The sequence below is a fragment of the Coturnix japonica genome, chromosome 3, assembly GCF_001577835.2.
Source record: "Coturnix japonica isolate 7356 chromosome 3, Coturnix japonica 2.1, whole genome shotgun sequence".
Classification (NCBI taxonomy): domain Eukaryota; kingdom Metazoa; phylum Chordata; class Aves; order Galliformes; family Phasianidae; genus Coturnix; species Coturnix japonica.
In genome coordinates, this window is record NC_029518.1 from 91288299 (window position 1) to 91314267 (window position 25969).

Below are 25969 nucleotides of genomic sequence, written 5' to 3' on the forward strand. Positions count from 1 at the left end.
CTGAAAGAGCTGGGATTGATTAGTTTGGAGGAGGCTCAGGGAAGATATTATTGCTCTCTATTACTACCTGAGACAATGTTGTAGAGAGGTGGGGGTCAGCTTCTTCTCCTATATAACTACTGATAGGACTAGAATGAATGGACACAACTTGCACCAGAGGAGATTCAGGATGGATGATAGGAAAAATTTCTTCTCCAAAATTGTGGCCAGGTGCTGGAATGGGCTGCCAAGGGAGGTGGGAGAGCCACCATCCCTAGAGGTGTTCAGAAAACATTTAGATGTTGTGTTGAGGGACGTGGCTTAGTGGGGAAATATTGGGGGTAGATGGATGGTTGGACTGGATGATGCTGGAGGTCTTTTCCAATCTTGGTGATTCTATGGTTCTATGATTCTATATGCCGTAATCAGCTTCTGGAACTCTCATAGTTAAGGTACAGAAGAAATACGAAGATGGGATCTTACCTGTTCATCTCAGTATATGAGTACAGGTTGTGATGAATAACGTATGAAAAAGAACAGTATGGTAAAAGAAAGTGTTCAAAATAGGTTTGCTGCATTCACAGACCTGCACAGTTCCAGTTGAGTTACTTGAAAACTATTTATATTCTTTTTTATTAACTGGGGAAATATCATGTCCTTTGACTTAGAACAATCTTCAAAGTAAACCATTTTCCTTGTAAAATTCTTTCAAAAATCATTATCCCAGGCAATGTGTGAGGGGCGTATTAGGAGACATTTTTTAACTACTCATCTAACACTTCTGATCTGGAGAGACAAATTACTGCTCAAAAACTCAGAACTGTTGGCTCTAATAATATTACATGGGGTAAAATATAGTCAGCATTTTCCCTAGACCTCGTTAAACCTGATGAAGAGGTGTTATAAATACTGATCAGTTAAAATATGTAGTCCAAGGCCTCCATTAGTTTCTGAGTTTATTGAAACTCATCCAACACAGCACTACTTTCATTTCTTCTGAGGGAACAAGCAACTCAAAAAGACAGAGAATATGGGAAACTGGGAAACTCCAGAAATGAAATAGAGACACAGGATGGCCACACGGGGGTTTAAGGTGGAAGACCAAATAGAAATAAGGGCTAACCATAGGGCTTCAAAAGGGAGTGGAAGTTATTTGGACTCAGAGGAGCAGAAACATTTGATAATAATATTTGGTGTACAGTCATACTATCTAAGATGGTTCTCAGTGATCACAGAATCATAGGATCTTGAAAGTTGGAAGGGACCTTTACAGGCCATCTAGTCCAATTCCCCCGCAATGAACAGGGACATGCACAGCTAGATCAGGTTGCTAATATTACAGGTGGAAAGATTTAAATACAAATCAAACTGTGAAATATTTCTTTCAATATTTTGTTTAGCTTCTTTTTACTCTGATGAGCACCTCCGTCTGGTGCTACCGAACGTATCTGATATCCTGCAACCCGCTTTCTGAGACACATCACCACTCTTAGCAGCACGTCCTGATTTTGTGATTGTGATCCAGATGTACTGATTCTCAAACCAAATTAAATATAAGAGTATTAGTTCCAAAATAAACACTACTATGGGAAGTCATTGTGCCTCACAGTGAAACTGGATTATAAGAGGACAACTTATAAAAGATTTTTTTCCCTTTATAAATAGTATAGTAAGAAAGATCCAAGAGCATTTTTTCCATTAGCCACTAAACTGCCCTGACCTGTATTCACTCCATCTGTGCTCCCCTCCTATTTTTTACTAGAAAATATATACACAATGCAGTTTAGAAATGTATTACTACTATTATTTAACTGCATAACAAACAGTGATAATAAAATCAATGACAAAAACACAAACATACTGGTTCTTCCCCACTCCTCCCCCCAAAAATTCTAAAAGAAGTAGTTTGGTTTTTTATGACTTCGTATAAAAAGATATTTTATTATTAATATGATAACTTATCTTAAATGTGTGCCTTTACCTTTGTTATTTTGCAGTAATTCCACAGCCTGTACTCCAACTTTCTATATGTCACCACTGCAATATTTTAGCTAAGGACGATCACTCGTGGATCAAAGAAACAAACAATGCCCTCTTGCAACATCTCAAGCCTACATGACTATTTGGACTTCACAGGAATTGTTTTGTATATGCAGGAGTTCTGCCTTGAGCTAAATGGCAAAGGAAGCATGATGCTGTGTTTAGGACATTTGTAGAAAATGAAATGCTTTTAAGTTTTGTCATTCCTATCCTTCTAAACAATCATTATTTACTTGAAGCTTACACTACTCAGGTCCAAAATGTCAACCTTTTATTTCCGCTTGAGCAAATGCTCACTTAAGAAGAACAACCAGAAGAGCTTCTGCAGGAAACAGTTTACGGGTGCAAAACCTGGGCTCGTGCCATTTAGCTTTAGGCACTTTATTTGCATGCCTCAGTTTAAGTAAGTATGTTTTTTCTTCACTCCCAGTAGCCAGATTTCTGTTCTGATTTAGTCTTTCAGGGCTTATTTTTATTTCCATTGATACCAGAGGCAATGCAAAGAAATAGGAAATTAACTTAGCTATCAAATTCAGGTATCTAAAGTTAGGCATTGCATGTACTCCTCGGTTGTGAGTACGTTACATAACACCAGAGATGATGTTACATAAATGATATCTCTTTACATTTCATTCCATGGGACTGAGAAAATGAGGACTAACAATTAATCTGATTAATTAAAAGAATGAATTATAAATTATTTGCTTTGGCAAGTAAAAAAGTTATCTGCCTACATGAAATCATTTTATTTCATACAGAAGAGAGAAATGTACTTAGTGAAGCACATTTTATTCTGTTTTCTTAGGGATGTTATTAGAAAAATGGCTAAGATATAAATGTGAAAGATAACATATGTACACATAAAATATATGTAGCACATTACAGAGACAAGAAAATCAATCTTCAGTCATTTTGAAACTGATAAACCTCAGTCACTCGCACTGTTTTCAACTGAGTATTAAGGATCTCGCCCTTTTCCAACTGCAGTGTGTTGCAGCAGCTTCATTTAATCATAAAGCCTTGAAGCAGCTCTCTTCTGCCAATCCCTGCAGCCGCATTGCTGCTTCCAGCTCCCTATGTAACAGACAAGTAGATTCCAGAAACGGCACGAAAGGGGCACAGAAAGGAGAAAGGAAATGTCTCCTTCAAAAGGCCAGGCAGAATATGAAGTCTACAGTTCTAGATGTAGATACACGCTCAAATTATTTCTCATTGCAGTTATTCTGCAGTTGATATTGACATTACGTAGATGTCACTAATCAATCACAGAACCATACAACAATTAGCAGCTATGTAAGCAAGCATTAGGAAGTATTCAGCATAAAAGGGGAAGAGAAAACGCAAACTCTGAAATGGTATTCTGCGATTAGATTGGTTTCTCTAAAATAGGAGGGCATGCAGAAAGAAAAAAACCCCATAATCTTATTACTAGTAAGCCACCTGGTGAGACACTGACTTCTCTCACTGTGCCTTTTAATAGTGAATTCTCTAAAGCAAGGAAGGGAGAGAAAATAGGAGAAGATCCTCAATTTCATTAGATTTTGAATTTCCCCCCGGAGATGCCTATCTCCCTTGATAAGAGCCGAAGTACAGAGCATCACTTGGCTTTTTGCAAAGGCATAGACAGGCTGTTCAGGATTCAACTCTGAAAGCTTAAAGGAGACCCCTGTAAGCCATCAGAGGCTGTAAAAGGAGAATACACTTAGACATGCACGCTACTCATTTGTATACTGAGAATTATTACATTTATACTATTCAGTATTATGCTAAAACAAGCTCTGATACACATTAAGTAGAAAATTTTGGGTCCAATCCTGACTTTGTTGATGCTGCTATAGCTCCATTATGAGCAATCTGCTCTTTAGCTTCAAAACAAATTTAAAGTTGCTAAATGGCAACAATTAGTTTCATTTGCTAAATCCAAAGAACTGAATAGCAAGAAAATGAAAAATCCTACAATTATCTATATGATAAACAAGCAAGATGATCTAATTCTCTGCAGACTAACATACAATATTATCATTTACACAGATTCAGCCAGAAGTGGCTGAAAATGCCAATGGTCTGGGCTAGTAAAATTTCACACCCAGCTAACAAAAGCCTTCAGTAACTGCACAAGGTATAAGACAGCTCAGAGTGAGATGTATCATAGTAGCATGAATGGTGATGTTGCCATTGTTTCCTTTATAATGACAATCCTATGCATGGTTTATTAGGCAACATTTATTATGTTGTTGACTTATATCAAAACAAAGCATTTCCATGGATACTTTAGACTGAGCAGTAATACGAGGAGTTTTTATCTATATTTAATTTCCAGACAACTTTGTGTGCTGCATCGTTACTGTGATGAGGTACATAAATACACAAAGATTTCAAATGCACCTGAAAATATAAATAACTTGAATTTACGAAGAAATATCAAAATGTAGATAATGAAAATCATACATGAAGACTCACTACCTACTATAATCTGCTTAAACTATGCTTTTCCATAGCAGGTGGAAATTTTTGCCACTGAATGCCATGAAAAAAGAAAAAGCCACACAAGGGAAGTTTTATATAGAGGTGCTTTACCTCTAATGTTCAAAAATAAAACCTACGCTTCTCTCTTTGGGGGGAAGCAAATGCTCAGCACCTTCTTGAAATACATACACCTCCATGATACTGACAGGCACATCATGTTTAGGTGACAGTCATGCAGCAGACAACCCCAAGCTAGTTTTCAGCTAGCTGAGATATTGCCACCTCGGTATCTGTGAAAGAATGAAACAGCAGCAAAATCACCTGAGATATGAAGGAAATACCCAGTCCCGCAGCCAGCAGAGAGCTCTGCACCCACATGGTTGTACAGCTGCCACCAGATCTGTTAGAAGATGGGCTGAAATCATGTGGTCGCTGCAGCATGAACACGATCAGAACAGGTCACGCAAGTGAGACGGTACTGTGATGGCAAGAGGCAGATGTACAAGGAATGGAGTAAGAGGCTGAAAACAGGTGGGAACAAAGTGGTTAAAACATAGCAAGCAGATGCCACAGCACTCTATCTTTCATTATGCTAAAGATGATTATTAATGATCTGGCAGGCAGAGCAAGCAATGAGGTAGTAAATACGGAGATGACACAAAACAATTTAAATTAATCAAGATCAAATAAAGCAGGAATTTCCAATACTCGGAGAGGTGCATCACTTCCTATCTCAGTTTATAGCATTTGCAGGCTGCATTTTTGCACATGCAGAAAATTGACAGAGGAACCGAGGAAGAGAAATGCTCTGGGAAATTAAATATATGTATATAAAAACTTGAAGTTGGAGTCATAGAAAATCCTGAGTTGGAAGGGACCCATAAGGTCCATCTCTCATTGAGTCCAACTCCTGGATCCACACAGGAGCACTCAGAAATTGGACCCTATTCTGTGATTTCTTTTTCCCCTGAAATAATGAGTACCAAAATAAAGTTGAGCATACGTTGCTTTAGCTCCTTTCCTTAATACATGGCATTATTTTACCCTCCTTGCTGTATACATCTGCTTCCTCCAGCATTACTCTTAGGACACGCTAAATATACTTAATTTACGTACTGTAAACAGTCAGTAGCAGAACTCACCACGCGTGAAAGTAAATATTTATGTATAGCTTTGCCACAGCGAGGGCCTGGCAATTAATTATATGTCGTACAACGTTACAAAGTGCCTACTGCTACTATTACAGCAGCAGCGATAGCAAGGGAAGGGCTGGATGAGCTGTTTTATATTGAAGGGCAAAATCAATGGGGACAGAATCACAGAATCACAGAATCACAGAATCACAGAATGACCCGGGTTGGAAGGGACCTCAAGGATCATGTAATTCCAACCCCCCTGCCTGGCAGGGCCACCAAACATACACCTTTACTAGATCAGGTTGCCCAGGGCCCCGTCCAACCTGGTCTTCAACACCTCCAAGGACGGGGCATCCACAACCTCCCTGGGCAGCCTGTTCCAGGGCCTAACCACTCTCCTAGTGAAGAACTTCCCCCTAACATCCAACTTAAATCTTCCCTCTTTTAACTTAAAACCATTTCCCCGTGTCCTGCTATTATCAGCCCTTTCGAAGAGTTTACTCCCCTCCTGGGAGTAAGTTCCCTTCAGGTACTGAAAGGCTGCAATGAGGTCACCCCGCAACCTTCTCTTCTCCAGGCTGAACAAACCCAACTCCCTCAGCCTGTCCTCATAGGGGAGGTGCTCCAGCCCCCTGATCATCTTCCTGTCCCTCCTCTGGACCCTTTCCAAAATCTCCATATCTTTTTTGTACTGAGAGCTCCACACCTGGACACAGTACTCCAGATGGGGCCTCACAAGAGCAGAGTAGAGAGGGACGATCACCTCCCTATCCCTGCTGACCACCCCTCTCCTGATGGAGCCCAGGATCCCATTTGCTTTCCGGGCTGCCAGAGCGCACTGCTGGCTCATGTTAAGTTTCTCATCTATCAGGACCCCTAGGTCTTTCTCTGCCGAGCAGGTAGAGGGTGACTGCATCTGGTGACTCCAGATGACATCGAACCTCCCAAAGCATCCTGCATTTGAACACAGCACACCGGGGACTATAGGAACAACCTGAAAGCTGGGGACGACAGGGCTGGATGCTTTAAAGGGTCCATTTTACTCCATCAGCGGGACATCCCCCGTGCACCCTAGTCGGTGTGTGAGACAGCAGGTACTTGTAACACCGACACCCTCACTACCATAGGAGTCCCCGCATGATGCCGTCTCCCTTCCCCTCTCCCCGCACCGCGGGGCCGCGCCGCGCGCATGCTCGCGGGTGGCGCTTGCGCGTGGCCGTGGCGGGGCGGCGGCGGTCTGCAGTGCGGGGCGGGCGGGCGACGCGGGGGCGCGCACTGAGCTGCGGAGCGAGCGGTGCGGGCGGGCGCGCATTGAGGCGCCGTCCCTCCGGCCCCAGCACCCCCCGGCGGGACCCCCGCGGCCCCAGCGCCCTCCTCCGCACCGCCGACCGCTCCCAGCGCCGTCCGTAAGTGCGTCCGGGGGCCGGCGGTGCGGGCGGGATGCGGGACGCGGAGCGCGGAGAGGGAGCGGGGCTGCGGGACGGCGGCGCCCCGAGGGTGCGAGGTGCGGCGGGTGCGGAGGTAGCCGAGCGGTCGGCGCTTTGAAGTGCGTTCCGAGGGAGCGAAGCGCTCGTTCGGTTCCCAGTGAAAAAGAAACAGATAATAATAATAATAATAAAGCCCGCACTCCCTCGGCGGAGCAGCCCGCAAGGTCACGGCGCCGGAGGGGAGGAAGGAGCGCTCCCGACCCTCGCGGATTTTATCGCGGCAGAGGATTTTATCCTTATCGTTTCCATTGCTCGCTCCTGAGCACGCTCGGGTGCCGGGGCCGGAGGTGGGTGGGGACAGCGGTGCTCCGCGATCCCGGGCATTTCCCACCCGAAGGCGTGAGGAGGAGGTGGAGGAGGGCGAGGAAGGAGGAGGCGCGGGGCGACAGGCTTTGCATTTCCAGCGCCCACGACAAAGCAGCCCGGGCTGAGACACGGCGTGAGCGGCTTCGGAGGGCGGTGAGGGGGGTGCGAGGCGATGGGGAGCGGGGCCGGGGAAGGCGCTCGGGAGCGGCCGCGGGGTGCGGGCTGGGCACGGCGCTGCGCTGCAGCGGGGACGGGGCCGTGTGTCCGGACCGGTGCGCGGTGCGGTGCGATGTGATGCGGTGTGATGCGGGATCTCCGGTGGCGACGGCTGGAAGCCCCCTTCCCCCCTTCTTCCCCTTCTTCCCCTTCTTCCCTCTGCAAGGCTGCCGTGTTCCCCCTTTGCGGGGATCCCTCCAGCAGCAGGGGGTGTCCCCAGCCCACCGCAGCCCCCTCCGTGCGGGATGTACCCACCACCCCCTCCCCACCTCGGCCGGAGTGTCTCCTTCTCCCCCTCCCGCTGCTCTCCCCTCCTTTTCCCCAGCCTGAGCTCGGCGCTCTGTTTTCCCCCCCTCCGCTTTCCCCCCCCATCCTTCCGTGGGGATGGGTATTGCACGATCTTATGCAACTGCAGCCCCCCCCAGAGGAGTCCCGTGGAGGCTCTGCGGAGCCGGGACGGGGCTCGGTGCCTTTCCAGGGCGGGGAGATCGAGACCGAGTCCGGGTACTGGTAGGTACACCAGGTACCGGTGGATATACAGGTACCGGCGGGTAGCAGAGCACTGCTGCCTACAACGCTGGGCTTCTCACCTAGCAAAGAAAGGGCATTTCGCAAACCTGCCCTTTTCATCACGATCGAAACGTGATTACTCGCAAGCCAATTAGCCGAGTGCAAATATAGGAATAAATTCCGCACCGAAAATGTTAACGTAGCAGATGTGCTTCAAAGATGCAGCTGCTTTTCCCAACAATTCCGCCGGCAAAATATTTTTAGTGATATTTTAGAGTGAATGTTTCTGTAGATAGGCATTCTCGTCCTTCATATATCAGAAAGTTGAGCTTGCGGAGATCTTACCTCCTCTTAGGAAGACGCACGTATTTATTAAGCTGGGTCTGATGAGGAACAGAATCCTCGCATGCAGAGGAAAATGAGAACGTGAGGAAGCTCAGTCAGTGTGAGCTGTATATGCGCTGCCTCTTTCAGAATGCACTGTTTGTTTCTATGGCACATCTTCAGATCCATTAGTTCTCACTACTAACCTTATTCCTGACAGAATGCTCTTTTTTGGTTAAAGAACACAGTTCATTTAACAGCATCCATTTAGTTGGAAAGTTTTCCAGTATGAGGTTAGCACGGCACTATTCATTTCAGTTTTGTGGACCGCGATCAATTTTAATTAAAACTTTAATTACATTTTGCTTCTCCATTCAAACAAAGCACGAAGCAGTCTGGGCTAATGTTGCTGTGAGGGGAAAAAAATAAGGAAACATTCTTAATCTTCATTATGTGTTATTCCTGCCTTTTAATTAAGGACTGAATCCTTATCCTGTTGGACTCGAAAAGGAACCAAATCACAAACTTCTGTGGGCGTAGAACTGCAGTGTTTAATCAGGCTGATTTCTTCCTGCCCCGCACAAACACGCTGTACATCAGATCACAGTACTGAATTTTCACTGGGTTTTAGAAGTGCCCGGTGTTCTGGAACGCCGAGCTGACATCGCGTCGGCGATATTGAGCAACACCTGTCTGAGGCGGGCACAGCTTTATGTAACCTCACAACTGCAGAGCAGATGCCAAAGCTGTCGTATTTCCCTGGTACATGAGAAGAATCGCAGTTGGTATCATCACACTGTGGCACCAACCAGAAGGAAAACTGTAGTCGGGACAGAAGGGCAATGCAAAGCCTCAGTGTGCTGGGATAGGGTAGGGCAGGATCTGCTGGCTGGAATTTTGCTGGCTGCATGGGATGGCAGCGGTGTGACAAAGCCGGCTTTGGTGCTGCTGGGAAAAGGAACCACATGGTGTAGGAGGTGTGACATCCCGCTGCCAGCAGCAGGGCCAGGGCTGTGCCAGGCTACCCAGCTTCCAGCACTTCTCCATGCCGTGTTCCTGCATCACCATTCCATCACTTTTCAGTCCATTGGAGTGGTGTAGCCCTCCTGACATTTCTTGCTGTCTCTTCATGGAGCTGCGAGAACGATCTAGATCTAAGAATGCAGATTCTTTTTAACAGGCACACGATCGCAGTGAGCTTTGCTACAGAGCTTCCAAAACTGTTTCCCCATCAAGCTGTTTGTTCTTGGTTTTGTTTTTCAGTTTTGGAATTCTAATTTTATGCCTGGCTCCTCCATTCATTCCTGCGTATTTTTGTGTGTTGTATCTGAGCCTCGCACTCCTTGAGGGGTTTTGTTTCTTCTCCACCCTTCCTGTGCCTCCCTTGCATCTTTGAATCCCTTTTCTTCACCAACAACGTTCTTCTTCGACCTCGGGAAGGACTGTGACTTTATCACTTCTGTATGTGGCGTTGCTCAGAGCAGTGCTTGCTACGAGAGCTCAGCAGGAGCAGGGAAGGCAGTGAGCATGTGCAGTGCTGTGGGATGCTGGGATCCAGCTGCGCTCCATCACGCTGAGCCACTTTCTCGCTTTAGATCCAGCTCCCGTCTTTATTCATCAAAAATATCTCATCCTTTCAGTTTTATACTAATGCTGTAAGGGTGATAGCCATAATCCTTCTCAAAGATAATGAAACATGATAGAAGGGATGCTTGTTGTGAAATACGTGATCTCCAAGTAGTGCTTCAAATCCGTGTGGCTTTTTAAGTTATTATTTAAGTTGCAAACAAGATGTATTTTTTAATGTTTTACATTTACGTGGATGTTACCTACAGAATCTCTGCTTTCAGAAGCTTTTCCACATATGAATATGATCCAATGGACAATAATACACATGTAGGAAATGAAGTCAGATTGTTAGAGATGGTATCGTAGCCGAAAGGTGTGAAAACTAAGTGGTTTCAAGGAGAGAGTTGGAAGAGAAGGAAAAGATACCAATGTCTCGATACTCAGTTTCACTGTTGTATTTATAAAAATATCAAACTAGTCTTCATGATCAATTCCTTCAGGAGTGTAAAGAACAATTCCTTGTAAAGAACAGATTACATTTTCTAGAGTATCTTCCAAAGGCAACATTAATTTAAGTTAACAGTGTTCATTTGGAGTGGGATTAGAAATGCAATGTTGACCTAAAAATGCATTCTGAAACCCTGGTATCAAGAACAGAGGAAGAAGTATAATAGATCATAGTGAAGATTTTCTGTCTTGAGTAGACCCTCTCTACGTCACCTTTTCAAGTGCAGAAATGTACAGATTTAACAGGTTGTGTTATCATTTCCATAACTGCTGTGTTTTGAGTTTGCCATGTTCTTGAGTTTGTCAACAGTGTTTGATTTTAGAAGTCATGGGAGTTGATAAGTTGATGTAATCAAGTGGCTCTTTAATGACAAAAAAGTATTTTCCTATGAGGAGAATGAAGACTTTTAAAAGAACTTTATAATCACAGAGCAATTTGATGAGTGATACCTATACGGTCAATATTATATGACTTCATAATGGGGGAGAAAATACAGAAAGCCAGGCTGCAATAACGATATTTATAGCTTTTAGACTAATATACATGAGACGCTAAACTTGTTAATGAAAACTACTTTTAATCACTTCTGAATTGTGGCTGATTTACTTTAAAATAGACGATGGTTTCAGAGCAATGTCATCAGTTCTGAGCAGCTCTGCTGCGTTGTGTACCAAATGCGAGAAGGAATGTGTGTACCTATTTCTTGTCTGCAAACAGACCTTCTCAACATGAGAACACCTACAAACTGAGATCTGTGGCGGTAACACAAATGGCACGCTACTGCTTTTTTTACTCTGGTAGTGGAATTTTGTTCAACTCGTGACGCATTGAATCAAACAGTGTAATACCCATCAGTGGGACTACCTTGATTGCTCGGGCTTTGATGAAGACTGTGCTCAGCACTGCACAAGTCAAAGTGTATATTCAGGAAGAAAACAGGCTGTGATGGTAATTTACAGAGCTTTTAGACTAATAAATATAAGGCTCTAAAGCATTTGATGAAAATTGCTTTAATTATTTTAACATGGAGCTAAATATGAAGCTCAGAGAGATGAAAGGTTTCAGGTGCATTAGTGTTTAGCTGTGCAAGGAGCAATGAAGACTATAACCAAGAGTCCAGCACAGCCCATAGCAGTGACTAGGTGATACCCCTGTGCATTCTCCTGGTCGTGACATGACTGATGTTCTTCTTTTTTTGGTGTGTGTGTGTGTGTAAATAAATCAGTCCTTGATTTAAATTAATTTAAAATTATGAAAGATGATCATAAAAGATTATCATGGTTCCCCTTAAGTTCTAATAGTTAATTATCCTTGGTGTTCACCTTACATCTTACTTCTGGATTTCGTCACCAGTTCTTGAGCCAATGCCTCCCTGAAGCAGTTGAAAGGCTGTCACTTAAATAGGTCATCTCTTGAGCCAGGTGTCTGTACAGGACCTGAGACTTGTTTTTTAGCGTCTAAAAATAATGCCACAAAGGCAGTATGTTACAGGAAATGTTTGTGGGTTGGGTTTTTTGTTGTTGTTGTATTTTTCGTTTCCATTTCTTTTAAATAAAAGATCAGTGTTCCACTTAGTAGGGAACGTTTTTACTCCAAAGTAGATATTAAATCATTCGCTATGAAATGGAATTAAATGGCATTGAGGAGAGCTGAATAATACCCTTCCTGCGGACTGCGTTTCAGAATATCTGTGTATTTAATTAAACTTTATTCAGAATGGAGTCATCTAAAATTAGAACATCTTGTTTATAAAAGCTGGTAGAATACAGCATATTTCTGCGTACTCTTATCAGCTATATTTAGAAATATAAAGTAACTGAAGACTCTTAGAGGATGAAATTGTGGATATTAGCAGTTTGAATTAAAACGTTCTTGCTTTTTTTTGGCATACATAAAAATCGTTACTTTAAAAACTTAATAAAAATAAACATTTTTTTTACAAGGCTTTGGCACTGTAAATAAGATCTGCTTATGTAATGGGTAATGCTGCAAAAACTTGTTTGTGTCAATACTGCTAACCTCCAGCACATACCCAACTGACAGCACCGTAGCCGACAGTCTTTCCTCACAGCAGAGCATACACTGTACTTTTGGAGGCCATTTGTTTTTGTTTTAAATATACTTCCTTTTTTCTCATATGATACAATTGCTGCCGTTCAGGACAGACATCTTGGAATACCTATCTCCAAGTGGATAAAGATTTCAGTTTGAAAATGCAGTAGCCTGTCAAGGGGTTTCAGTTTGCTTAGTAAGACATCAGATCATACTGATGATTTTTTTGCAAACCCAACTGGTTTATGCAACAGAACCGTATCTTCAAATAAACTCTTAACTAATTTTGACTTGTATTTTTCACTTCTATTTTTTGCATCTTTCTCAACAGATAAGTAGCCTTGTATCTGATCACATTGCTCACCTTATAAGGGCAAAGGGTGCTCAGCAGTCTGCTCCAACAGGCCTGAGAGCATACAAAAGGTTAGCATGCTTTTGGATTTGAAACCAGACGATGATATGTTTTCACTTGTTAAAGCTCCAATTTATGCACCCTGAACGGAGGAGGGTCAGGGAGTCACAAACTGTTTTTTCCTGTACAAGTCGATAAGGTATGCCTGCCAGTGACCTCCTGATGACACAACTGTGTGACTGAAATGCCACAGTGTTTAAGAGAGGTAGCTGCCAAGGCTCCATATCCCTCCTCAGGTATGGTAAGTAGGTCACAAGGTAGCTTTTATCATTTTCATTTCAAACAAATTAACATTTACAAGAGCCGTCTGTTTGCTGCAGTACACATCGGGCAAATGTGTAAAAGCTATTTAGCTCCATGGCATTTTTTAATTTAATTCTTATCTGGGGAAATAGGAGGATTGGAAGGGGTTATTATTATTTTTATTTGTCTCCCGTGCCTACCGCAGATAGGTGCTACTGGACCACAGATCTGTAAGTGACACTAGTTTCTGCGTGGTTGAAAGGTGAATATAACTCATCCAGGCTTCCCTCTCTGTTATGTGAGACTGTAACCCTGAGGTGTCAGCAGGTACTAACTCTGCCTTATCTCATCCTTCGGCTTTCCCTGATCCCTTTTTTCCCTCTCTCTCTGGCTCTGCTTCCTCTTTGTGGTAATTCTGCTCCATCAGTCCCTGCTTGCTGAGAGGCTCCCGGTCCTTCTTGTGGCCTGGCAGCGCACACTTCATCACAATGCATGTCTCCTCCATTTTGGGCATTTTAACTGTGGGTTTGTTTGTGTTTTTTTATTTAATTCTTATTTTGTGAGCTTTGTAGAAAAAGATCTGGCCCTTGTAGATGTTCTAGGAAGTGCAATTGTATGTATTTAGTGCGCTATAATGTTAAATATTTATATTACAATTTTAACAATGTATAGGAGGTGCAGTAACTACACTGTGCAGAAAGATGCGTATTCAGGGGCTTCATGGGGCAACTGAACCAGCCCATGTCTGATAGCAGTGACTGAGTCCGTCTCCTGCAGGGCTTATTAAGGTACATTTAATCTGCAGTCTCGGCTGTGAATGAACTATGCTGACATACTCCAGTATTAGATGTACCTGCAGCAAGCCGGACACAGCAGTACAGTGCTTAGCACGGCTTATGTGCTCGGGTCTTCAGCCTGCCCTTCAAGGGGTTTTGCAGCCTACACTGCCCTCTGCTTTGCCCCAGCACAGCTGTTCCCAGTGCCAAAGCCAGCAGGACTGCGACTGCAATGCAGACAGACCCTAGAAGATGTTATGCACAGCTGGGTTTGCATCCAGATGTCTCTAGACTGGTATTTTCAAAGAGAAGTCTATAAGAAGGCACAGTGCAGTGTGAGCAGATGTTGAGTGCAGCTGTGTTCCTGCTGTGTGCCTGTCTGCTTTGTCAAGTGAATTGCAATATTCAGTGCTGTAACTCTCTATGTCTTCGTGCAAGGTCCAATATGTCGCTCCTGATAAATCTGTAGTGGGATGTCACATCCTGCAGATATCATCAGAGCCTGTATATACATCCTTCTGTTTTATTTTCTCTGTTGTGTAATTACAGGGTAGGAAGATGTGATGTAGGAGACTGCTAAATTATTATAGAATTTTCATAATGTATTCTTTGGATATAATTTCTATTGTTCTCAATAATCAGATGTACACATCACTTAAAGCTGTAACATCTATGCTCTTTGTTCATCTGCTGTTTTTAGACAAGAATGCTCTGGGCAACATTTTGCTAGTTAATTGCTATGGGTTGTATTGCTACAGAACCTCCTTCAGTCAGAGCTTTTTCACGGAATGTCAGGGTCGTAATATGCAATTACAAATGAGGTTCTGAACTGTTGCATAAGAAATCTGCAGTAAACATAAAATAATAAAGTATTTTCTTTTTCAGTATCAGGCATTTTTACTTCTTCCCTACAATTTACATGGGGTTGAGGACCACAATATGTATGTTACCGACTTCTTCTCAGTGCAGTGTCCTATTGCCAACAGGAATGTGTTAGTGGAGATCAACTGCAATATATCGGTGCTGTCAGCTAATCTCCAGATTGGAGAAGTTATGTCCTGAGCCACTAAAACATTTCTGCAGGTGACTAGATTGAAATGCATGGGGAAATCTTAAAGAGTTGACTACAGATGTAGGTGTAAGTGTTCAGCAAGCTGGTAGCCTGAAGGAGATGAAGTTTGGGGAAAAAGAGCAAGTGTGATCGTGAATCATGCCAGAGATGTAGGCAGGATGGGATCTGTGAGGATTTCAGCTCTAAGGAGATGGGAGTTTAAAATGAATCAGTAAGGAGGGGGGAAGTGTGCGCAGATCCTCAGGAAAGGGAATGGGATATCATTAGTTGATAGCAGAGTGTAGAGGTGTCAGCACGCAGGAGAAGCTGCAAGACAGGCGTGGAGAGCCTCTCACAAAAGAGGTGATTAATTTGAAACGTGAAGCGACAACAGTCTGAACACTTCATGACTTTGTAGATGTTGTGAGAAAAAAAAAATGTGCTGAGAAAATTTTAATTACCAGGAAAAAAAAAAAAAAATGAATTTGGTGAAAATCCAGTTTATTCTTGCTGCTTTTCTCTGAACTGCTTCTTCATAGGCAGTGATGGCCAGGCTCTATCAGAACTGCACTAGATCAAAAACATCCACTGGCCTGGGTGCATCTCACTGAGATGAACTGTGATAACGTTATATATATGAGATGGGTGTTAGGTGTTGCTGTTGAGGAAGAAGAGGAATCGAGATGGTTTTCAGCCACCTACAAGTAAGTCCTAAGCGTGACCAGAGAAGCTCCCCCAGAGCAGGCTTCCCTTGGCAATGAGTTCTGTGCGGGCGTAGTGGGATTTAGAGGCACTTGGGACATGAAAACTAAGCAGGGAGAAGGATTGAAAAGTAAAATGTGAAGTGTTCGCATAAGACTTTCTAAGTTCTCTCATATGATTCATTGGTCTTATGATTAAACTGCTGCTTTTAAGAATCTTGATTTTCCACAGTAAAAAGCTGTTGGTTTGGGGCTCTGATTTTGAAGAATCTAAATGACAAGTTGCTCATTGTTTTGCATTCTGTTTTTATGTGCTATGTAGTTTTTTATTTCTGATGTCAGTTTTGGATGAGATAAGACACCTACAGTATTGGCAAGTGTATAGAATTTGAAATGGTTTCATTCACATCATGTTGTATGATGAAGCAGGAGGCAGTAACGAGACTTGGCCCAGAGCTTCTGGCAAAGTGATGGCAGAGGATGGGATCCAAGACCCTGGAATCTCACAGTGAACTGCAGGCTGTGTTTTACCTGTCTGCTTTATCGCAGTGCCTTAGTGCAATTTCTCAGTTTGCTCTGCTAATTTGAAAGAAGTAAGAGGAAAAAAAATCACCTCAGAAGCCTGATTTCTAATTGTTACAAGTCATATTGAAAAATGTTGGCATGTGTGTATGTTTTTTTTCTGAAGCTACAAAAGTTTGTCCTATACACCAGTAACGGACCAGCTCTTCCTCAGAAGAGTTGCCCATACATATTCTTGTGTGTCATCTGGATCTGTCCGCAGGATGAGTCATACAAGAGCTCTTGATGGGGTTATCAGCTTTGGGGTTTAAAAAGAATGAGGATGCAGACTTAAAAATGTGGATGGCAGCATAGGCCCATTGGGCTTCTGTTTTCACACTGGTCTGTCCCAGCCATACAAATCCTTGTGTGTACATAAGACTTTGGATGAAGAGTTATTTCCAGAAGTGCTAGAGGAGTGTACAGTCCTTTCTTCAGAACTGGGTTATATCAGATTAAAATCCCTATGAAGTCATCTGCCCATGAGGGAATGGGACCAGTACAGAGCTGTTGTCTGCCTGTGACCCATTCTTGAGGCTTACCTTTCCTCGTGGCTCTCTGATGTACTCAGCCTGAAACTAAATTGGGGCAGTTCAGAAATACTGGCTACCTTTGTACATTGTTACAGAAGCCGGTAGTTTCTATACTGCCTGTATGTATGTCATGAAATAAAAAGCAACAATGAACTGAAACTGTTATTTTTTACCTGAAATTCCAATCACTAGGCTACTAACTGTCCAGGCTGCTACCAGTTTAATTTTGTATGAAGTGGAAATCATCAGGAAATGGAAATGAGTAGAAATCCATTTTTTCCCCAGGTTCCTCTGCTTTTGTGGCTGAGATCTGTTGGGCAGTGGTGCAATAATTAAGGATCCACTTGGGTTAGAGTTGATGAAAACACAAATGCCAGAGCAGAGATGGGGCTCTTAGATAGCGAGGAGATGCATGTCTCTGTTATCTCTGAGTTTTAATTACATTGGATTAATTACATCACTTTATACACAATTATTGTATCAAGTTTAATTATGGCTTTAGCCATAGTCTTTGACATATATATATATATATATTTTTTTTTTTTTGCTTTATTTTTTTAATAATAAAATGCAGGTGTCAGCCCTCCACTACATATATAAAAATTGCTCATGCACAGATGCTTGTCAAAGTACTCATAAAAAAATGAGGTCCCAGATCAGTTTCTTATATGGGTTTGAACAGTTAGCTTCATTAACAAACAGCAGCTGACCTCAGTTGTGTGCTTTATGGCTGAGTATAAAATGGGAGAGCTCTCCTATAATTCATAGCAGCATTCCGCTTTAGACAGACAGGCTTTGTGGCTTTTACCCTTTGAAATGTGAAGCATTACCCAGAGATCGGTTTGATGTGGATAAACTGGGACGCGAAAATTTATCAGCAGAGTGCAATAAACCTGCATAACCAGTTACGTTCTGCTAATCCGTGGGTTGTGCCTGAGATTTGTCTCTACAATATGAGTAGGCAGAAACAGCCATTATGTGCGCTTGCTTGTTTCTAAGGGGAATGGGTGTGACACTGTCAAGACTGAAACCAGGTAAAAATGCATTCTTTTAAATGTTAGAGCTGAAGAACAGTGCATCTTTTATGAGGAATGGCCCAGAAGTTGTGTGTTCCCTGCTTCTTATTCCTCTATTTCTTTGGCCAGCTCTGTTGGTGATGGTTACTGCTCATCAATTATTATGGCAAAATGTTTGAAAGTGAAGTCGTTTCAGCACCAGTGGTGCTGGCTGTAAGCCAGTTTGACACCATCGGACTCCATTAAGTTGTTATTAAGTGCTGTCAGCCAGCTACGCATTGCAAAAGACAAAAAGATGAAAATCTGCCATGTGCAAGCATTGGTTATCAGCTTTTCTTTTTTTGGCATAGCAAGAATCTGGAGCTTGTACAACAAACTCCAGTTTAGCTGCATGTTGTGAAAGTGGGACTCGACAGCCTGGTTGCTCTTCAGCAAAAGAGTTTTACAGTTCTGTTCCTGTAACTTCAAGCCATTCATCAGAATTTCGAAGCTCTAAATAAGACTTCTGATGGCATGTTATAACAGCAGAGGGACTTTTCTTGGGCTGGAACAGCCTTACATCCCATGGCGAGCTAAAGGGGTTTGGTCACTTGATTTTTTGCTTATTTTTCTTCCTGAGGCATTTCAGCAGCATGTACCCTAATGAGTCCCTGCAGTTGTGCTTCTTCCCAAGGCAAAATGAATAAGCAGGAGGAGACGATGCTCCTCTGGGCAGCAGGCATTGCTAACCAGCAGGGCAGCTCCCTCAACTCTGCCATTCCTGCAAGGTTTTCCCCAAATCTCCTTTCCACTCGATCAGAAGAAAATCAAGCCTCAAGTAGCGGAAAAGCAGAATTCATGCTTGGTGGAAGATGGAAAACAGCCCTTTTCGTCTGCAGCGAGCAGATGAAACAGTGGTTCAAAAGGAAGGTTATTTTTGAAATGCAGTCCCTGGAGTGGTGCTTCCTCAACCTGACTAAATTCTTCTCAAAACTGATCAGATGGTTTCTTCTGGTTTTGTGTCAGGTGATAACCTCGTGTGCTTTCTGTAGTGAAGTGAACAGCACAGAGGAGCTCTCCTGCTTCTCATATTCCCTGTGAAAAGCTTCTCAGAAAAGATGTGCACATTCTCTTAGTCCAGAAAATTGTTCTCTGGCAAAAAAATAAAAAATAAAAAATTGGCTGTGTTATCAAGGTGCTTTTCTAAAGAACAAGAAAGGGACATGAGTGTTATTACTAAGAATTCCTCCATAATAGCTTTTGTATTTCTTATCCACTGCCTCTTTTAGTCTGAACTAATATTCAATTATAGGTATGTCTGTAGTGATTGAATCATTAGAAGAATTTGGAAGAACTACAAAAACTTGAAAGTCTGCAGTTATCAAAGCGGTGAGAGCCTGGGAGAGCTCTATATATGGAAGAATAGAAAGCAAAGCGTGAGACTGAAACCATGGCTTCTTAAATGGGCTGACTGCGCAGAGCATTCCTGCCCACAAAATCCAGGAGGTAATTACCTGGCTTAATCAGGCACAAATGAAAGGCTGCCCCAGGAAGAAATTACCTCATCCTGGGCTTGGAACAAAGACAAACCTTCCTAGGCCTGAGAAAGGTGTATTTACCTTTCTCAGGGTTCCCATGCTGTAACAACCTGTTGGTGAGGTGCTTGGTGGTTAATATCTTCTTTTTGTCTCAGTGATGCAATGAGCCTGTGTTCATTTTCCAAAAGCTGAGCATTGTCTGAAATGCCACCATGTCTGTGAAGCTTAAAGGGCAGCCCATGCAGTTTCCAGGGTGTAGGAAACATTAGGAAATGCTGACAAAATTGGTGTGATGAAATAAATAGTCTTCTCAGGCTACTCTTTACCTTACTTTGAAAACATTACTTTTTTTGGGCAGATTTTCCAGTGGGAAACACTGAATGCAGCTGAGGACTAGATTCTTCTAGGCTTCCACTGGCCCTAACTCCTAAAAAACCTCTTTGGCTCCTAGTTCACGAAGAAATGAATCCCAACATCTCGGCTCAATAGGCTGCTGGAATTGGACAGCTCTGGCTGTACCCACTTGAGGCTCAGTGCCAATCTCATATTTTACTCTGAAATTCCACGAGGAGACACTCAAAATAAGCACAATGATAACAACAGTTTGAATTATCTTTAATGCAGTAGCTAGCATCAGTTTCTCTAGAGCCTCTGTGTGGCTTTCTGCATTGAAAATACATGAAGTTTGACCTTTTGGATACATTTGCTTTTATTTATTCGCTCTCTTGAATACGGTGGGAATTGAATGGATGTAGCTGAGAAAAGAATGGCTATAACGTAGATGCTAACCTGTTATGACTAAATTGTCCCTGTTAGTCCCACGTTTCCCAGTGCCAGCCGCTTTCCATATAGCTTATCTACTCAGTAGCTCGCTTTCAGGACAAAAAAACCACAACTATTAGATCTGTGTTTGATGTTTCTTAGTAGGAATAAAAAGAAACAACCTGGAAATTACAGGATCATTGCAGGCACCATTGCTGAGATATTCGACTTTTTGTTATGCAAATCCTGCTTCTCCCTTCCTGCTTTTGAAAATAAGCTGATCTGCTCACTCAGTATTAAAGCCTAAAGGTGAATGTGATCAAAGTAACCATTTGTCGGGGTCAGTAGAGACCTTGAATCTGTTTGCTATATTTAAAACTTCAGTGTTTTTCAGAAAGTAGTGTATTTCGCAAGAACAGGAGAGGTAGAACGTGGGGTTGGTACAATGCGGATGCACACACGTTGCTGCCAATGAAAGCAAAGCTTGCAGGACTAATTTTAGGCGTTTCAGCCTTGGTATTGTTCCTTACAGCACAGTTATTTTCCATACAATACAAGGCAGTCCTTTTTTTCATGTTTTGTAAACCGCTTTAGAGAGCAAAGCAAGGACAAAGTGAGCGTATGTCATAGTTGAAAGCAAATCAAAAAACCTTCACTGGGGCTGAGGTTAGCGGCAATCCTGTGTCATTTCTATTTTCAGAAGCCAATTCTTTAAGGAAGGTGAGAATCCAGAGAAACCAATCATGAGATGTGAAGAGACTTAAATGGTGTCTGAATAGGGACCATACAGGTTATGAATGGTTTGCTTCAGTCCATTAAACTCAGCCAATTAATTTACACTCTATGTAGATGCCTAGTAACTTACTCCCCTTAGAACATAAAAACTACCTGTAGTGTTTGGAGAGGAAGGACTTCATAGGATGAATATCTATCTTCAGGTGCTAAATTCCTAACATAATACTACAGGTGTGTTGTTTTAGGGATATGATTTAGCAGAGGGTTGTTAGAGTTAGGGTACTATGGTTAGGCTGCGGATGGACTTGATGATCTTCGAGGTCTTTTCCAACCTGGGTAATTCTATGATTCTATGATTCTGACCTAGCCTTTTACTGATACATTCATTTAAAAAATTACTTTTGTCATTGTAGAGTTCCAGGAACTCTACAAAGTTATTGTAGATAACAGTTGTGTTTTTTCCTACGTATGACCTGAACCAGCGGATACTAAACCACTCCCCATGGAACTGCCAGCAAGTCACTGGTGCTAATGTGTTTAAATTATTCAAAATAGCTTTAAAACTAACTGAATTAACATAGCCTGAAAGACATCTATCAACTATATGATAATGATGATGAATGCATGATAATGGCTTCTAGATAAGGAGGAGAGGACCTGAATTTTGTCTTAGTGGGATTTTTGTTAGCAAATCTGGGCCCTCAAATGAGCCAGCTAGATAGTAGGTCATATTGTCAGGAAATTTCTTGGGCTGAATCTACACAGGGACTGCTTTAACACTGAGCTGCTGTTTTGTCCCCACAGTTTTAGCAGAGATTCACCACCTCTTCACTGGACTTACCTAGCCAGATTTGGGTCCAAGGATTGAAGCAAAATTTGATTATGGGCTCTGCAGTTGTCCCAAATACAGGAGCATCACCCAAGCCTGAGCACCAGCAGTAGACTTTGTTTCATGCCATATTTGCTGTCTGACAGTTAGATTTATCATCTATACTAATCATGTTGGCTTTCTTGCTGGTCAAATGGGAATAGGAACCCCTTAGAAAGCAACTAATCCCACTTATCTTGTATACACACTTTAGCAGGGGATGAATTACCTACTGGTGAATTGGGTGCCTGTTTCTCTCCATTGTATATTGGAGCCCTGATGACTAGTTTAGATTAGATATCCAGCATCTAATGGCTACCACCCAGGTAGAAACAACTGTAATTAATCACGTTTCCTGCCACAGTACTATTCTGTGCATGATTTGTGGATGCTGTGCTGGAGAAAATGTCCTGGTTTCCTTTGCAGTCTTTAAAAATTGTTTGTCGTTAACAGTAGAATTGACCGGTTTTCTGTTGTCCCTTATCATGTGAAAGTCTTAAAAACTGGAACTGATTTTTTCTATTAACTGTCATCATTAATAATAGAAACCATTTTCTGTTCGTTTTCTTGAGGGAGCAAACCAGTACAGACAGGCAGTTTGATGCCTTTCTGGAGCCTGGCCAGATTCTAGGAGTTGTAAATCAACGTAGCTCATTGCAAGTTAGGGGAAAATAGTGTGTCTAAGCAGGTTTGGAGCAGTGATACTGGAGCAGGGTGGAAGTGTGACATCAGGAAAGGAGTGTAGAGTGGCTTTCCTAGGTGGCAGGAAGTAATTTGATGGAATTCTTTGGCTCTTTGGGGTATTGCATCTCCTCAAGGCTTTCCCATGTCTGTTACACTTGATCTTTGTTTGTTTGTTTTTCAACCAATCTTTATAGCAAAGAGAACAGACAAAGAAAATAATTGATCCTTCTAACACTGATGATTCTGGCTGACTTGTTTTAAAAGAGAATGTACAAGTGGAAGGTGACATCTTGGACCCTACATCCTTTTGCAGACAGCAACAGTGAGGGTCAGATTTGCTTCTGTGTCTGCTCTGGGAAGAAAAACAACCCCATCAGGTCAGGCCTCTACCAAGAAACCTAGGTGAGGAGATGAGTAGCAGACACTGCTACCTCACTTTTAATTGGCAAACAAATAGGTTTTCTCAACCCTCTTTGCTAGGTTGACAAGAATATAGAATAGGAGACAGAAAGGATATAGAATAAGGTATAGAAAATAAAACTAAAAGCCTTTTGCCCTTCTAGTCTGAATCTCCATTTTCTACTGTAGGACATGTATGTATGTTTTTTCCTCCTGGATGACTATGGACTTTTCCCACAGTTTTTCCTCCTGTCTCTCTTAGATTTACCCAGCCCTCTGGGACCAATGCACTGGGCTGCATTTCACTTGCCAGCTCAATCACTGCACACAACTGCTTGCGCTTCACAGCCACCAACAACCCTCCAGGGAGCATTTCCTCCTCTGAGCAGCCCTGAGTGATTTCAGGTGGTCAGAGGAAGACACATCTGCTTGTATGTGAGGAGATGCCTTCCTCCTTGCATTAGCATCTCGCACCTGCAAACCACAGCATTTCTCAGCCTTGGGTTGTCGAGGCGTTACACATCATAATTATAAGCTGCATAATTCACTTAACTTTACCGTCTGCTTTTTTAACAGAAACACTCTAAAACACTGAATAGTGCAGCACTGTGCCCAGGCCTGCCCCATCCCTCCTGATTCATGTCTGTGCAAGATCCTGGCAGAACCCCACTCCTGCTCTGCTCCACTTGGTGTCTGCCTTATCTCTGTGCCTGAAGGCGCCCAGACTGTTTAAATGTCAGTAAGATGTTGCCCAGATGATTCTCCCTACAGCTTAAGCGAATTTAAATCTTCTTTTTTACCTTAGGCATACACCTGGTGTGCTATGAACATAGCCGCTCACTGTTTTTTGCTGATGAAAAGCCAACAAAGGAAAAGAGAAAGACAAGAAGGGTGATGAGAATTGGCACTGAGAAGGGAATAGGAGCCAGGTAGGAAGGAGAGAGGGAAGGAAGCTAGGAGACAGTCATGATAAGCTGGTGCAGACTTACTGGGAGCAGCTTGGCAGGTGCTAATGGGGCAGGAGGGAGCCAGAAGTGTAGGAAAAAGATGAGAGGGGCAGACTGGGACTGAGGCTCACAGGCAATTTGCTGTTATCTAACCTGCCTGATGAGAGCCAGGGTCACACTGCATCGTCACCTTTAGCACTAAGCATGTCTGCAAAATAAAACCAGCTTAGCCTATATTTATTGCATGTATATAGAGATGCAGCTATAGAAGTCTATGTGTTATTCAGCAGCTTTATAGCCAGGACTTGCACTGGGCACGTTCCTTATCCCAGTCTGTCAGTGTGCTCACAGCTTGGCCTGCTTAGCTCCCCAGGACACTGTTAGTGAGACATATGATAATACACGTGCCAGGCTATTTTTATGAAGCAGTAAATGCCAACCTGCATGTTCCACGGTGTGTTGAAGAAACTGAGACCCCTAGACTGCAGAGCAGTGGTACCTCACAAAGCAAGACATGGATGCACTGTCTGTCACAATGAAGCTCAGTGCTTGGGCTGCTTTGTATGCTGGTGTCATTTGCTTAGAAAGCGGAGGTGACACAGTTTAAGTTGCATTCTGTGCAGGGGATGCAGCAGGTAAATACTTCAGATGAGATTTGCATAGCTATTTAGGTACTTGGTGAGATTTCATAAGAGCACTCAAGCTGCTGGAGAGCCAGTAGATGCATTTCTCCTGAACCTCACCTTGACTTGCTTGAATATAAAGGAACCAAGGAAGTTAGATAACAGTGCCTACCTTAAGCAAGTACCCCAGTCTCATGGCAGTGCTTACATGTCTTTGTAAACCTGGTTCCTTACATTGCCTGCCTCAGACTCTTCGTTTTCCATTCCAAGGTGCACGTGTTTTCCCATAGAATATAACACAGAGTTTGGTATAAGTGAGAAAAAACACTGGATCTTTTTTTCCCCGAAACTGTTTCTTGACATATTTCTTGACTTGCTCACCTCCCTTTTTGCTTGGCCTAAGTTACCAGGCTGCTGTGGTCAGAAACGATGAAGGAATTTTTTCCACCATGCAAAAATCAGGCAGATTTCCTGAATATCATTTCTTCTGTATTCCCCTTTTTTTTTTTTCCTTGGGTTGAAAATACTTCTACCCAAAGTCCATCTCATTTAGAGTCTTTTATTGTTCATTTCCAGAGGGGATTCTGTAACAAGTTCTTTTGTACTGAGTCTTTTTGGAGTAATTAAAAAAAAAAAAAAAAAAAAAAAAAAGGAAAAAGGAAAAAAACAAATGCTACCTCTATAACCAGCTCAGACAATTCTTTGCCTTCTGGCAGCCAACAGTATTTTATATTGCATTCTCTGATTTGATTTTCTGGCTGTTCCAAGCTCCTGGCAACTGCCACAATAGCTTTTAAGATCGCACTGTTTCTTTCTGCTGCTTTTTTATTATTATTATTCTGGTATTTACCTTGTTTACTGAGCTGTATACTTTATTTCCTTTATCTTTTCTCCTATACTGTTATGCTGGAGAGAAGTAAAAGCTCTACCAGTATAGCATTTAGCACAAACAGGGCCTGATCCAAAGAGTGTGCCACTGCTAGGGCAAGTGGAAAGTGCTGTCTGTGATTATAGCCACTTGTATGATAAACAGCTGGTGCAATCACAGAAAGTATAGAAGAAGGACACAAAGTTTCTTAGGAGTATGCAATATAGGCTAGACGGAGTCTGTGTCATGACCAAAGAGGAGCTGATTAAGAAATAGTCACTGTTTCTCGCGGTGCAAGAAATAATGTCACCAATGAAGTTATTGTATCACACTTAATGAAATTATGAAACTGATTTCCACAGGATGTTGTGGGGACCAGGATGTAAATGTGGTCAAAAAGGGATCAGACAAATTCAGAAAAGCTAATTTAATCAGTGATTATTAGACATGATAGTCTGGGGAGTCAACAGAGAGAGAATAGCACCTCCATATCATGACTCATCCCATCATAGGAAAAATGTCTTAGCTCAGCTTGTTGAACCGCTGTCTGGAGATGACTGTCTCCATTGGCCTAAGTATCTATTGCAGTATAGGCACTCAAATCAGAGAACATTAAAGCCAGGTGATTGGGTTCCACTATAGGTGGGATCTCTATTGTTAAATTGCCAGGCACTTTTGAA

The 25969-nt window shown here is 42.6% G+C and overlaps 1 protein-coding gene across 3 annotated transcripts in view; it reads left to right on the top strand.

The window, feature by feature from the left end:
• Positions 1–6886: 6886 nt before the first annotated feature.
• Positions 6887–25969, top strand: part of VSNL1 (visinin like 1) — a 63814-nt gene continuing 44731 nt past the window's right edge. Inside the window, exon 1 of one of the 3 annotated variants that reach the window (XM_015859547.2) lies at positions 6887–7027. The gene's annotated coding sequence lies outside the window, so the exon portion shown is untranslated. Of the gene's footprint in view, positions 7028–7441; positions 7568–25969 lie in introns of those variants that run through there. The other 2 variants (XM_015859546.2, XM_015859548.2) reach the window with 2 other exon arrangements.